The following is a 13189-nucleotide window of genomic DNA, read 5'->3' on the forward strand; positions in this document are numbered from 1 at the left end:
AACAACATGGTCTTTATTAAATTACAGTATAGACCAAAGTAGATAGTTGCTGTGCAAACGTTTAGCATTTAAGAGGAATCTGAAATTCTGAAAGGTAGTGTATAATTGATACTGAAACAACACTTCTATCCTAAAAGTACATCACCCACTGTTCAAAATGATATAATAGTGCATGTTTGTAAAACAGTGTATAAGAACTGCATACTAAATGGAAATTTTATCAAGTACATTTCTGTGTGCACTGTGTTTATTATTGAGGGTTTAATTAACCTTGTTAGGATCCTTATCCACTGCTTTTATGAACAAGCATAATTTTGAATAAGTAGAGTAAAAGTATCTGAGGTCCGACCTAAGATACGCAACTTCAGCTACGTGAATACCGTAGCTGAAGTTGCGTATTTTAGGTCGGCTTACCTAGCGGTGAGGACGCGGGAAAGTCGACCGCTGCCGCGCTGCCGCCGACTCCGCTGCCGCCTCCTGCCGAGGTGGATTTCCGGAGTCGACGGCAGAGCGATCAGGGATCGATTTTACCGCGTCTTCACTAGACGCGGTAAGCCGATCCCCGATAAACCGATTGCTACCCGCCGGATCGGCGGGTAGTGAAGACAAAGCCTGAGGCATTAACTTGGGCATCTCACTGTTGGGAACAAGATAATTATAAAGATGAAGTACTAATGAAAATGTAGCTTCTATAATGTTTGGTAATACTATCTGCTTTTTCACAACCCACTATTGTAAATAATATATTTACAGTTTCCACTGGTCTTCAGGGAACAGTAACCCTTGTTATAGATACATTTTCCATTTATCTGTTTAGAGAACTTTCATATAGGATGAGCAAAAGGATTTTAGCTGCAGTATCTTTTTTTACAATTTTTATGACAACCCTACACATAATTATGCCTGGAAGAAAAGTTACCCATGTGCATAAGTGTTTGTGGGATCAAGCCCCATCTATTTGATTTTTAGATGAGCCTTATATTGCAACTAAACTAGGATAAAGCTATACATATTCCTGAAATACAGTGTGTTTGGACAGGTAGTTTATTATTGGAAGCCTTTTGTAACTTTGCGTGGCAGCCTCAGATACCATGCCTCAGATACTCAAGAATAGACAAACTTGAATCTGACTTGCAGTTCAGCAAACTAGAATGTGCACCCTGGTCTGTTCCAGGTTATGGATCCCTGGCGTGTTTACTCTAATTGAATTTAGGTCAAATGAGTATTCAAAAGAGGAAAGAAAAAAGTGACAATAAAAATAATTTGAGAATTATATTCTCTAGAAAATGCAAGTTTTCTTTAACAGTGTTATACAAAAAAAAATTATTTTTATATCGTCCTTCATACCAAAAATCCCTCTTTACTGTAAACTAGCTAGCTCATGGGACTGGTAATAGGATATGATGGAGTCTTTCACAACTAGGTCACTAGACAAAGCCAGTCCTAGGTTGGTAGTGATGAACTATCTGATCATTGATTTGGTGGCTTATGTAGAATGAGATGACTTGGTGCTCTCAGTCCAGTTTTCAAGTGGACTTGTGTCCATATGAAAAAAACGCAACACAGCTGACACCCTTGTTGGCATTGTTGGTAGAGATGCCAAGGAACAAATGAACAAGGAGAATGAACTGCTGTCTGACTTCTAGAATTGTTCCCACCACATTGTGTTTGAGGCACACGGTGAATGTGCATATGAAATCTGAACATGCTGAATTTCTATCATTCCTCTTTATCGATTAAATGGTGTGCTTCACTTTCTAATGGTGACAGTCTGGAATCCTTTACAAATGATAAAGTTCACTTTAAAAGCAGAATAGAAAAACTAAACCAAAAAATTATAAAGTGAGGTTCCCTTAAAAATTCATCGGCTGTTCTCACATAGTGAGATCTGAAATAATGCAGTAGTTCCCCATACCTGAGAGAGGAAATGCTTTATAAACTTAGGGGTGGAAAGAGAGAGGACAGGCTGTCAGATAGAGGGAGAGAAAACTGGCAAGTGAAAAAAAGATAACTAAAATTTAAATTTAAAATAAGTAAACATGCAAACATTGTCACAAACTAACCATGATGAAGGAGAATGGGGAAATGCAGTAATGTGGAAGGGAAAGGTATGGTTCAGAGCAAGTAACAGGCTATCACATGAATTTGAGCATATAAAACAATCCTTACCATAGAAATCTCATATATTCATTAAAAATATTTTCTGTGATAGGCCAACCAGTTTCTTGAAAGAGATAATGCTCATTTCCTAACAACTTATTTGGTGGGTAACTGTATTTTAAGGTTTTGCCTTTGTGATGGTAAGGCATTTCAAAATAGATTCTGTAGAAGTAAAAACATGCAGTTCAAAACCATTATGCTGAAGAGCAATGAAACAGAAATATGAGTTTTAGGTGTGGTGGTTTTCCATTCATGTTTTTCCCCTACTCAAGTCTGAAAGCTAGCCATCAATCCTTTCAACATCCTGTAAATTGTAACATTGCTGTACTGTTCCTGTAATTGCTATAGTAACTGCATTGCTAAAACCTACCCGTTCTCTGCAAAACTCCAAGTTCTCACATACATTACTATAACTTTCTCCTGTCTTCCCTCCCTGCCTCTCACCAGTCTAATCCTTCCCAATCTAATCCTCCCCACATACTAGCACTACAACTGACATCTTGCTGTCATGCCACTCCAACCACACTAACCCCCTACTATATCTCAATATTATGAAGTTCAAAAGTTTCACCCGTGCTTGGAAGATTTGAATTCTACAACAGTTAATTGGGTCAAGAATTCCCAGACAGTGCTTGCCCATATCTATTTAATATCATAGTTATTCATATTGTCACATAGAATAGTGGTTCTCAAAGCCAGTCCACCACTTGTTCAGGGAAAGCCCCTGGCGGGCCGGGCCGGTTTGTTTACCTGCCATGTCCGCAGGTTCGGCCGATCGTGTCTCTCACTGGCCGCGGTTCGCTGCTCCAGGCCAATGGGGGCTGCGGGAAGGGCAGCCAGCACATCCCTCAGCCCGTGCCACTTCCCGCAGCCCCCATTGGCCTGAAGCAGCGAACCGCAGCCTGTGGGAGCTGCGATTGGCCGAACCTGTGGACGCGGCAGGTAAACAAATCGGCCCGGCCCGCCACGGGCTTTCTGTGAACAAGCGGTGGACCAGCTTTGAGAACCACTGACATAGAATCATAAACATGTGGAGGTGGAAGGGACCTCGGGAGGTCATCAAATACATCCCCCAGAGCTAAGGCAGGACCAAGGAAACCTAGACCAGTCCAAACAGGTGTCTGTCCAACCTGTTTTTAAAAACCTCCAGTGATGGGGGATTCTGTAACTGCCAGGCCCTTTTCAGCAGTACTACTGCCTAGCCAGTTATTCCCCACTTTCTGGTTGTTCAACCTCCTTTGGACAGGGAGAACAATTGATCACAGTCCTCTTTATAATAGCCCTTAACATATTCAAGATTATTATTAAGTCCTCCTCAGTCATCTTTTCTCAAAACTAAATATGCCCAGTGTGACCCGGGGTGTCAGGGGTAGCCCTCACTGAAAATGCCAAGGTCAGGGCAGGTTGCAAAAAGAGAGCAGATTCTACCAAAACTGGTGGTTAAGCTGAAGTTTGACTCACCAACCAGTCACAAACTGTACTTCTGATCTTCCACACTTGTTATCAAGAAGTCAAAAAAGAAATTGCACAGCTTCCTTATTGCATTCCAGTTCTCTGGCTCCCAATCAGCACGTGGGTCCAGTGCAGTGAGAAGTTGTTTTAAAATCTCTGCTCACTATACAAAATGTTCTTCTGAACCCCAAAGGGCCAGCCACATTGCCAGGTCAATATTAGATTCGTCTTACCCAAAATACCACTCTGCCAGCCAGTCCTTTAGTGTCTACAATTAAAGGTTTATTATAAAGAAAAAAAGAAAGAACAAGAAGTAGTCAGATGCATACAGAGACTATCAAAGTCTATATATCAGGTTCTTAGCAGTATTGGTGAGTTTGCTGGCTTGGAAGTCCCTCTGGAACACATCCACAGCTTGGATGGGTCATTCAGTCCTTTGTTCAGAGTTTCATTTGTAGAAAAATTGCTCCAGAGGTAGGAAGCAGGAATGAAGATAAAATGGAGATGATGCAGCTGCCTTTTATGGTCTTTTGCCATTTGGTTTGTACTTCCTGTGTCCCAAACACAAGCTTTACAGCACATGGCATGGAAAAGCATTAAATTTCTGTCCATAGGCATACCACACGCCTTGCTGACTCATAAGGTGTATCCCCTTTTCCTTTCAATGGGTTCGTTGTACACATGATGACCCGTGATGGGCCATCAAATAGGCTAGGCAGTGTTGATGCCAATCTGTGTGGGGTTGTAACCCAGAAACACAGCACAAGTCTGGAAATACAGATATACTATACATATCTATAATTTGTAATACAAAGGTGATACAAACATAAAAACAACATTATCATACTTGGCAAATTATAAGATTTTCGCAGATACACATGGCATATCTGTCAGATTCCTTGTCAGATACCTATAATATAGGTATCAACAATATCATAAAGTGTCCCATGTATTCCATACAGCATCACACCAGTACTTTAAACCTTTCCTCATAGGCAGAGGCAGATTAAGATTTCCTGGGCCCTGGGCCCAAGCAAGTGGGGGGGCCTCCCCACCCCTTCTACCTGCAGACACACCCATGGCTCCACCCCATTCTGCCCCTTCTCCCATGGCCCCGGCCCTGTTCCACCCATGGTCCGGCCCCATTCTGCCCTCCCCCGCTGCAGCCCCACAACCCGTTTGCTCATTTCTGTCCCCCCCCCCCCGCGGCCCCAAGACAAGAGAAACTCTGTCCCTCCTCCATGGCCCCAGGGGCGCAGCAGGGAGTGAAAGCTCCTCCAGTCCTGGGGCCTCAGCCATGGTCCTAGTGCTGGGGCTTCCCTCGCCGTCCTGCACTTCTGTGGGGGACCAGAGTTGGGGAGCTGGGACTTCTCCCGCCCCTCCCACTCACCCAGTGCTTCTGCCGGGGACTGCGGTCGGGGCACTGAGGCTTCCCTGCACCCTGCAGCTTCTGCCAAGGCTCCAGGGTTCTGGGTCCATTGGATAATCCACCACTTCTCATAGGGCAAGTTTTCTAAACCTTTTATCGCAGTGGTGGGCAACCTGCTGCCCGCGGGCCGCATGCAGTCCATCAGGGTAATCTGATTGCGAGCCGCGAGACATTTTTCTGACATTGACCGTCCGCAGGCACAGCTCTCTGCAGATCCCAGTGGCCGCAGTTTGCCATTCCCGGCCAATGGGAGCTTTGGGAAGTGGCAGCCAGTACCCTGATGGGCCACATGTACCCGTGGGCCGCAGGTTGCCCACCACTGTTTTATCATTTCTTTGCTCTCCTCTGGTCTTTTTCCAATTTGTTCACATCTTTCCTAAGATGTGGTGACGAGAATTGAACACAGTACTCCAGCTGAGGCTTTACCAGTGTCAAGTACAGCAGGATGATTACCTCCCATATCTTATATACAACAGTTCTGTTAATACACCCCACAATGATATTAGCCTTTTACAAACTGCATGATATTGTTGACTCATATGTAACTTGTCATCTACTGTAACCGCCGGGCCCTTTTCAGCAGTACTACTGCCTAGCCAGTTATTCCCCATGTTGTGGTTGTGCATTTTATTTTTTCTTTCTAAGTGAAGTACTTTGTACTTATCTTTATTGAATTTCATCTTGTTGAATCCACACCAATTGTCCAATTTGTTAAGGTTGTTTTGACTTCTAATCTTGTCCGCCAAAGTGCTTGCAACCCTTCCCAGGTTGGTGTCATCTGCAAATTTTATAAACGTACTTTCTATTCCATTATCCAATTCATTAATGAAAACACTTTATAGTACTGGGCCCAGGACTGATCCCTGAAGGACTTCACTAGATATGCCCTCCCAATTTGACAGCGAACTATAACTACTCTTTGAGTATGGTATTTCAAACAATTGTGCATCCATCTTATAGTAAGTTCATCTACACTGCATTTCCTTAGTTTGCTTGTTGTGCCAAAAGTCTTAGTAAAAAATAAAGATGTATTGTATCTACTACTTCCCCCATATCTACTAGGCCAGTAACTCTGTCTAAGAAGGGAATTAGGTTTGTTTAGCATGGTTTTGTTCTTGACAAATCCATGTTGGCTATTCCTTGTAATCCTTTTATACTCTAAGTGTTTACAAATTGATTGTTTTAATAATTTGTTATAGTATCATTCCAAGTATTGAAATTAGGCTGACTGGTCTATAATTCCCTGGGTCCTCTTTGTTCCCCTTTTTAAAAGATAGGTACTATGTTTGCCCTTCTCCAGTCCTTTGGGACCTTACCCATTCTCCAATAATTCTTGAAGATAACTGGTAACAATTCCAAGATTGTTTCAGCTAGTTGCTTATGTACCCTAGGATGAATTTCATCAGGCCCTGTCGACTCAGATACATCTAACTTATCTAAATATTTTTTAACCTGATCTTTCTCTCTTTTAGGTTGCATTCCTCTCCCCATGTTAATATTATTTGTGTTATCTGGCCACCACTAACCTTTTTAGTGAAGACTGAAGCAAAATAGGCATTAAACACCTCAGCCTTCTTGATGTCATCAGTTACTAGCTCTTCTTCCCTGCTAAATTGAAGACCTATACTGTTCTTCATATTTCTATTGCTCTTACTGTATTTAAAGAACGTCGTCTTATTGCATTTTATGTCCCTTGGTAGGTGTTAAGTCACTTCTTGACTTAGCCTGTCTGATTTTGACCCTACGTGCTTGTGTTAATTTTTTGTACTCCTCCTTAGCAATTCATCCATGTTTCCATTTTTTGTAGCATTGCTTTTTGATTTTCAGGTCATTAAAGAGCTCCTGATGGAGCCATATTGGCCTCTTACTATTCTTCCTGTCTTTCCTTTGCATCAGGATTGTTTGCAGTGGTGCCTTTAATAGTATCTCCTTGAACAACTGCCAGCTCTCCTGAACTCCTTTATCCCTCAAATTTTCTTCCGAAGGAACCTTAGCTACCAGTTTTCAGAGTTTGTTAAAGTTGGCTTTTTTGAAGTCCATAGTCCTTATTCTGCTGCTCTCACTCCTTCCTTCCATTAGAATCATGAAATCTATCATTTCATGATCACTTTCATCCCAATTGCTTTTCACCTTCAGAAATGCAATGAATTCCTCCCTGTTGGTCAGAATCAAGTCTAAAATGACTGTCCTTCTGGTTACTTCCTCCACTTTCTGAAACAAAAAGTTGTCGCCAAAACATTCAAAGAACTTTGTATTTTGCCATACTACATTTCCAACTGATGTCTGGGTAGTTAAAGTCCCTCGTTACTACCAAGTCTTGTGTTGTGGCTCTTTCTGTTGTTTGTTCTACACGAGCCTCATCCCCCTTGTCTTCTTATATAAACATTTGAGAGCCGCCATCTCCTTTGTCTCTTTTGCTCATCAATCTTTTAATGTTCTAGAATTAGTCCTATTTTTATTAAATATAGGCCTAACACAATAATAATATATTATAGTATATTGAATTGCTGAAAGCGTTCCTTACCTCCCTCTGCCTCCTCTTCCCCTTTCTTGGCACTATGTACCGGTGATGATTATTCTTTAAGAGTGTTAAAACTATGTACAAAGCAGTAATCTAATGTTGGCTGAATTCCCAGCATAATCTGCCTTCAGTTAACATTCTTTATCATAGAAACCTAATTTTAAAAATAAAGAGAGGAAATAAGTTAATGGGTGTATCAAAGAAAAAATACAGAGACTTTTTTTAGCACATACACCTAAAAATATGTGTAAATATGAAGCAACATGTGGACTGGTTACTCTACTTAGTGGTTGACAGTGACTCATGTGTATTTAAATTGATGTAAAAAACAGTGCTTTGGACGCTAATATTAAATTGCTTGGACTGTTTTCTTTTTCACATTACTATTTTATTCTTTGTTTCCCCCTCTTTCTTTTTATTCTTTTCTGAAGCCACCTAAGCTGGAGCATGAATGAACACAGTACAGAACCATGCAGAAATTCAAATATCTGTCTCAAACCCTAAAACAAAAAATACATGTGGGCTTTGTGTGTTTGCTTTTTCTGGACAGTTGGCTCAAGGGTTTGACAATGGGATACAGAGCCTTTTACTTCATGGGTCACTAGCATGGATGTGGGCCAAGGCACATTGTTGGTTCTAAGCAGAGACTGAAAGCTGTTATTATCTTATCTGTAATTATGCTTAAGCTAGTTGATGGTCTTTGTTCAGCTCCTGTTTTTTTTTCTGTTGACAACCTCACAAAAACCACTATAACAACTGACAGTACTAGGCATCCTTGTTGGAGAACTCAGCAAAGATGCCAGGGATTTTCTGTCTATGTAGACTGACCTAACCACCCTTGGGAATGGTCCCTCAAAGAGTCTGACACAATGAGGAGTTTAAGATAGTTGCTGACCATGCTTTAACTTTTCTGGTTCATCAGAAGATTTTAGCTTCCACGGCTGTAAATATGGCACCTTTTTTCCAGACGCTAAAGGTTTGCCTACATGTGGTCTCCTCATTTCAAAAAATATATACTGGCATTAGAAAAGGTTCGGAGAAGGGCAACTTAAATGATTAGGGGTTTGGAACAGGTCCCATATGAGGAGAGATTAAAGAGGCTAGGACTTTTCAGCTTGGAAAAGAGGAGACTAAGGGAGAATATGATAGAGGTATGTAAAATTATGTGGAGAAAATGAATAAGGAAAAGTTATTTATTTGTTCCCATAATATAAGAACTAGGGACCACCAAATGAAATTAATGGGCAGCAGGTTTAAAACAAATAAAAGGAAGTTCTTCTTCACACAGCGCACAGTCAACTTGTGGAACTCCTTGCCTGAGGCGGTTGTGAAGGCTAGGACTATAACAGCGTTTAAAAGAGAACTGGATAAATTCATGGAGGTTAAGTCCATTAATGGCTACTAGCCAGGATGGGTAAGGAATGGTGTCCCTAGCCTCTGTTTGTCAGAGGGTGGAGATGGATAGCAGGAGAGAGATCACTTGATCATTACCTGTTAGATTCACTCTGGGGCACCTGGCATTGGCCACTGTCGTTAGACAGGATACTGGGCTGGATGGATCTTTGGTCTGACCCAATACGGCCATTCTTATGTTCTTATGACACTCAGAAAAGTTAAGAGAAATTTAACTAAAGCTGTGACATGAATGTACTTACATTAAATCACATTAAACTCATGTGTGGATGCTGTCACTCAGAAGTAAAATAGTTTAATTCTCCTCCATCAAGAGCTGTATGCTCGTGCAAGGAATATTGTCTACTCTGAAAACACTACAGCCGCACAACTGCACTGCTGCAGCTACACCACTGTAGTGCTTCAGTGTAGACACTGCCTACGCTTACAGGAGTCTTTCTCCAGTTGGCGTAGGTATTCCGACTCCCCAAGAAGCAGTAGCTAGGTCTGCAGGAAAATTCTCCTGTCAACCTAATGATCTCTATACCAAGGGTTAGGTAAGTTTGACTGCATCACTCAGGGGTCTGGCCTCAGTTTTTGTCTGTACAGGGTATGGGAGTAAGGACCAAGAGGCCTTCCATCCCCGTGAACCAGAATCAGGTAAAATAACAGTCCCTGTACATCAGGGAAAGTAGGCACTGCTCCGGAGGGCCACAAGTTACTCTAGAGTTAGATGGGAAGGATGTGGTGGTGGCAGGGAAATGGTCCTACCCTCCCTCCATACTGATCTATGGAATTGGTCAAATGTAGCAGGGAGAACAGGCTGCAGTATCATCCAAAGTGTGTATTCTGCCTGTTAAGTGGGAAGCCATGGGACAGATGAGGTACAATCCCTCTACTAGTTCGCCCTGGGTGATGTGGCTCAGTACTAGCCACCAACATGGACCTCTGCCTAAATGGCACAATGTGACCCATTATATTTGAAGTTTTTTAATCTGTTGGCAAAGCACAGTCTTGCCTGACCACCATGATTTCATTTTTTTATGTAAGCAACATTCTCTGTTCAAAGCCATTGAGTAACTTTTAGGATAGTTACTTTCACTTCAAGTTCTTTCTTTGATGGACTGCAATTGAGCTTCCCCTTCTTTGAATGGAAGGTGATGCTCCTTGATTAGTTCCGCAAATTCATAGAGCAACAGACTCTATTAAAGCTTTCAGGACAAAAGAAAGATGTAACTGTAACTGTTTTACAGTATAAATACCAGAAAAGATTTTGTTGTTGTTTTTTCTGAGAGGGTAAATTTCTCCCAGGATGAATTGCTATGTCTTGTATTCACAACGTCTGTCTCTTTAAATTTAGCAGGTGGTATTTAATTGATCATTTGGAAGTGAAATCTGATGGAATTCTTCTTCCTGCTTAACTTTCAATCTGCTGAGTGTTAAGCATAAATGAGAAACTGCACCAACCCATCCGTTTTTGATTCCCTCCTAAACCTTCTCTTTCTTTTGAACTGGATTTTTTCTAAATGAATGCTCAGAATATTAGGGTTAGTTGTAAAGAAGCACACTTGAGAATCAGGTCTGTAATAATTTACCATGTCAGGAATTAAACAGAGTCTGATTTGACTGGCCCTATTCACTTTGTTTTTCTGTTGGCAGAAAATCCTTACTAATCTTCATTTGTTCAATGCAGAATTATATGGATTTGCCCTGCCAGCAGTTCAGTACCATTTGCCGTGATCCACTATGGCATGAAATGGCTGATTTCAGTTACTCTGTTTACTAGGTGCAGGGACAGAAGGGTTGGGGCAAAGGAGACTTTGGGTATGTCTACATTGCAATTAAAAACCTGCGGCTGCCCCATGCCAGCTGACTTGGGCTCAGGGACCTCATGCTAAGAGGCTTTTTAACTGCAGTATAGATGTTCAGGCTGAGGCTGCAGCCCAGGTGGGAGGCTCCCAGAGCTCAGGCCACAGCCCAACCCCAAACATCTACACAGCAGTTAAACAGCCCCTGAACCCAAGCCCCATGCGTCAGCTGGCAAGGGCCAGCTACGGTGTCTAACTGAAGTATAGATATATCCTTTAAGCCACCTTTGCAAGCTTTTTATTCTGGTTACATGCAGGCCTCTATAGGTCTGAGAAAGAGAGGAAAGCCATAGTGCAGGATCCAGGCATAATTACCCACACAACCCCCAATTTTTTTTCAGAGTCACACCTTCCCAGAATAGAGTTCCCCCATTGTGTAAGTATGGCCTACATGCTTTGTTCCTAGCCTTTGATCTCTGTAGCCTTTTTCCCCTTAAGTAGGACGTGGTGTCCTGCTGGACTTTTAAAGTGTTTGTTCCTCTTGCGTTCAGAGCCACCAAAATGTTTCATTTGGATAAGGTTGAAACATCTTGGTTATAAGAGGTCAACACATTATAACATAACATATTAAATGATATACAAATATAGTATGTTCAAATTATTATTACAATAGCCAAAATGAAATACAACAAAATAATAAAACTGAAATAAAACGATTTCCACATCTAAACAAAATATTTCAGCATTATCAAATTGAGAAAGCAGAAACACAATGTTTTAACTTTTTTACATTGAAAATTTTGTCAAAATTGGCACATTCATGGGGAAAGTTTTGGTTTCTACAACACTGCATTTTCTGATGGAAAACTTCCATTGAAAACTTTTTGACCAGCTCTAGCTTCAAAGGTGTCCTTTGGGAGTTACAGAAGATCTTGGAAAGTGGAAGCAAGAAACAAGTTGACTTGGTTTTACGGGAGAGGCTTGTAGGAGAAACTAACTTGACTGAGGTTTGCTGTGTTAGAATAAGCACTGTGACTTAGAACAGTTTTAGCCAGATCTGGTTCAATTCCTGTCCCATTATCCCCATCTCCCTCAACTCCCTTTTTTATGTTGATTTTTTTTTGCTACTGTGGTTGCTGCTTTTGCAGTGTGAATGAGGTACTTTGGTGGATTAGCAAAGCAGCCAGGAATGGGGAATAGAAAATTAAATAATCAAGTGAAGGGGCTTGTGTATGCAATTCTGGGTGTTCAAAGCTTTTGGCACTTTCCTGGATTGAGATCCAAGTTTTCTGGTTCCCTTCTGTTTGCTTGGAAATGACATTGGCAGTACAATTCCAATGGAATCATGATATGGGAAACCATATATCTGGTGATTAATATCAGTTTTGTCAGGTCAATGAGCTACTGTATTAACTTTTTTTCTTTGGAAGCTTGTATTCAAATCCTAGGTTATAAGTAAAACTGAGTTTAATGGTCTTATTCGAGTCCCCATTGTGCACATCACAGAACCATCATGAAATTAAACTGTCAATTAATCACAGTTAAGTCACGCGATTAACTAAAAAAAAATAATCACGATTAATTGCACTGTTAAACAATAGAATACCAGTTGAAATTTATTAACTATTTTTGGATGTTTTTCTACATTTTCAAACATATTGATTTCAATTACAACACAGAATACAAAGTGTACAGTGCTCACTATATATTATTTTTTATTACAAATATTTGCACTGCAAAAATGATAAACAAAAGAAATAGTATTTTTCAACTCACCTCATACAAGTACTGTAGTGCAATCTCTTTATCATGAAAGTGCAACTTACAAATATATATATATATATATATATATATATATATATATATATATATATATTTGTTACATAACTGCACTCAAAAACAAAACAATGTATAACTTTAGAGCCTACAGGTCCACTCAGTCCTACTTCTTGTTCAGACAATTGCTAAGTTTGTTGACATTTACAGGAGATAATGCTGCCCACTTCTTAATTACAATGTCACCTGAAAGTGAAAACAGGCATTCACATAGCACTGTTGTAGCTGGTGTCACAAGATATTTATGTGCCAGTTGTGCTAAAGATTCATATGCCTTTTCATGTTTAAGCCATCATTCCAGAGGACATGCTTCCATGCTGATGATGCTCGTTAAAAAAAATGTGTTAATTAAATTTGTGACTGAACTCCTTGAGGGAGAAATGTATGTCTCCTGCTCTATTTTACCTGCATTCTGCCATATATTTCATGTTATAGCAGTCTCAGATGATGACCCAGCACATGTTGTTCATTTTAAGAACACTTTCACTGCAAATTTGATGAAATGCAAAGAAGATACCAATGTGAAATTTCTAAAGATAGCTACAGCACTCGACCCAAGTTTTAAGAATCTGAACTGCCTTTCAAAATCTG

At 40.7% G+C, this 13189-nt stretch overlaps 1 protein-coding gene across 3 annotated transcripts in view; it reads left to right on the plus strand.

Moving 5' to 3' along the window:
- CSMD3 (CUB and Sushi multiple domains 3) overlaps positions 1-13189 on the plus strand; it is a 1171353-nt gene that overhangs the window by 393024 nt on the left and 765140 nt on the right. The window lies entirely within an intron of this gene.

This window comes from Emys orbicularis, chromosome 2, assembly GCF_028017835.1.
Source record: "Emys orbicularis isolate rEmyOrb1 chromosome 2, rEmyOrb1.hap1, whole genome shotgun sequence".
Taxonomy (NCBI): Eukaryota; Metazoa; Chordata; order Testudines; family Emydidae; genus Emys; species Emys orbicularis.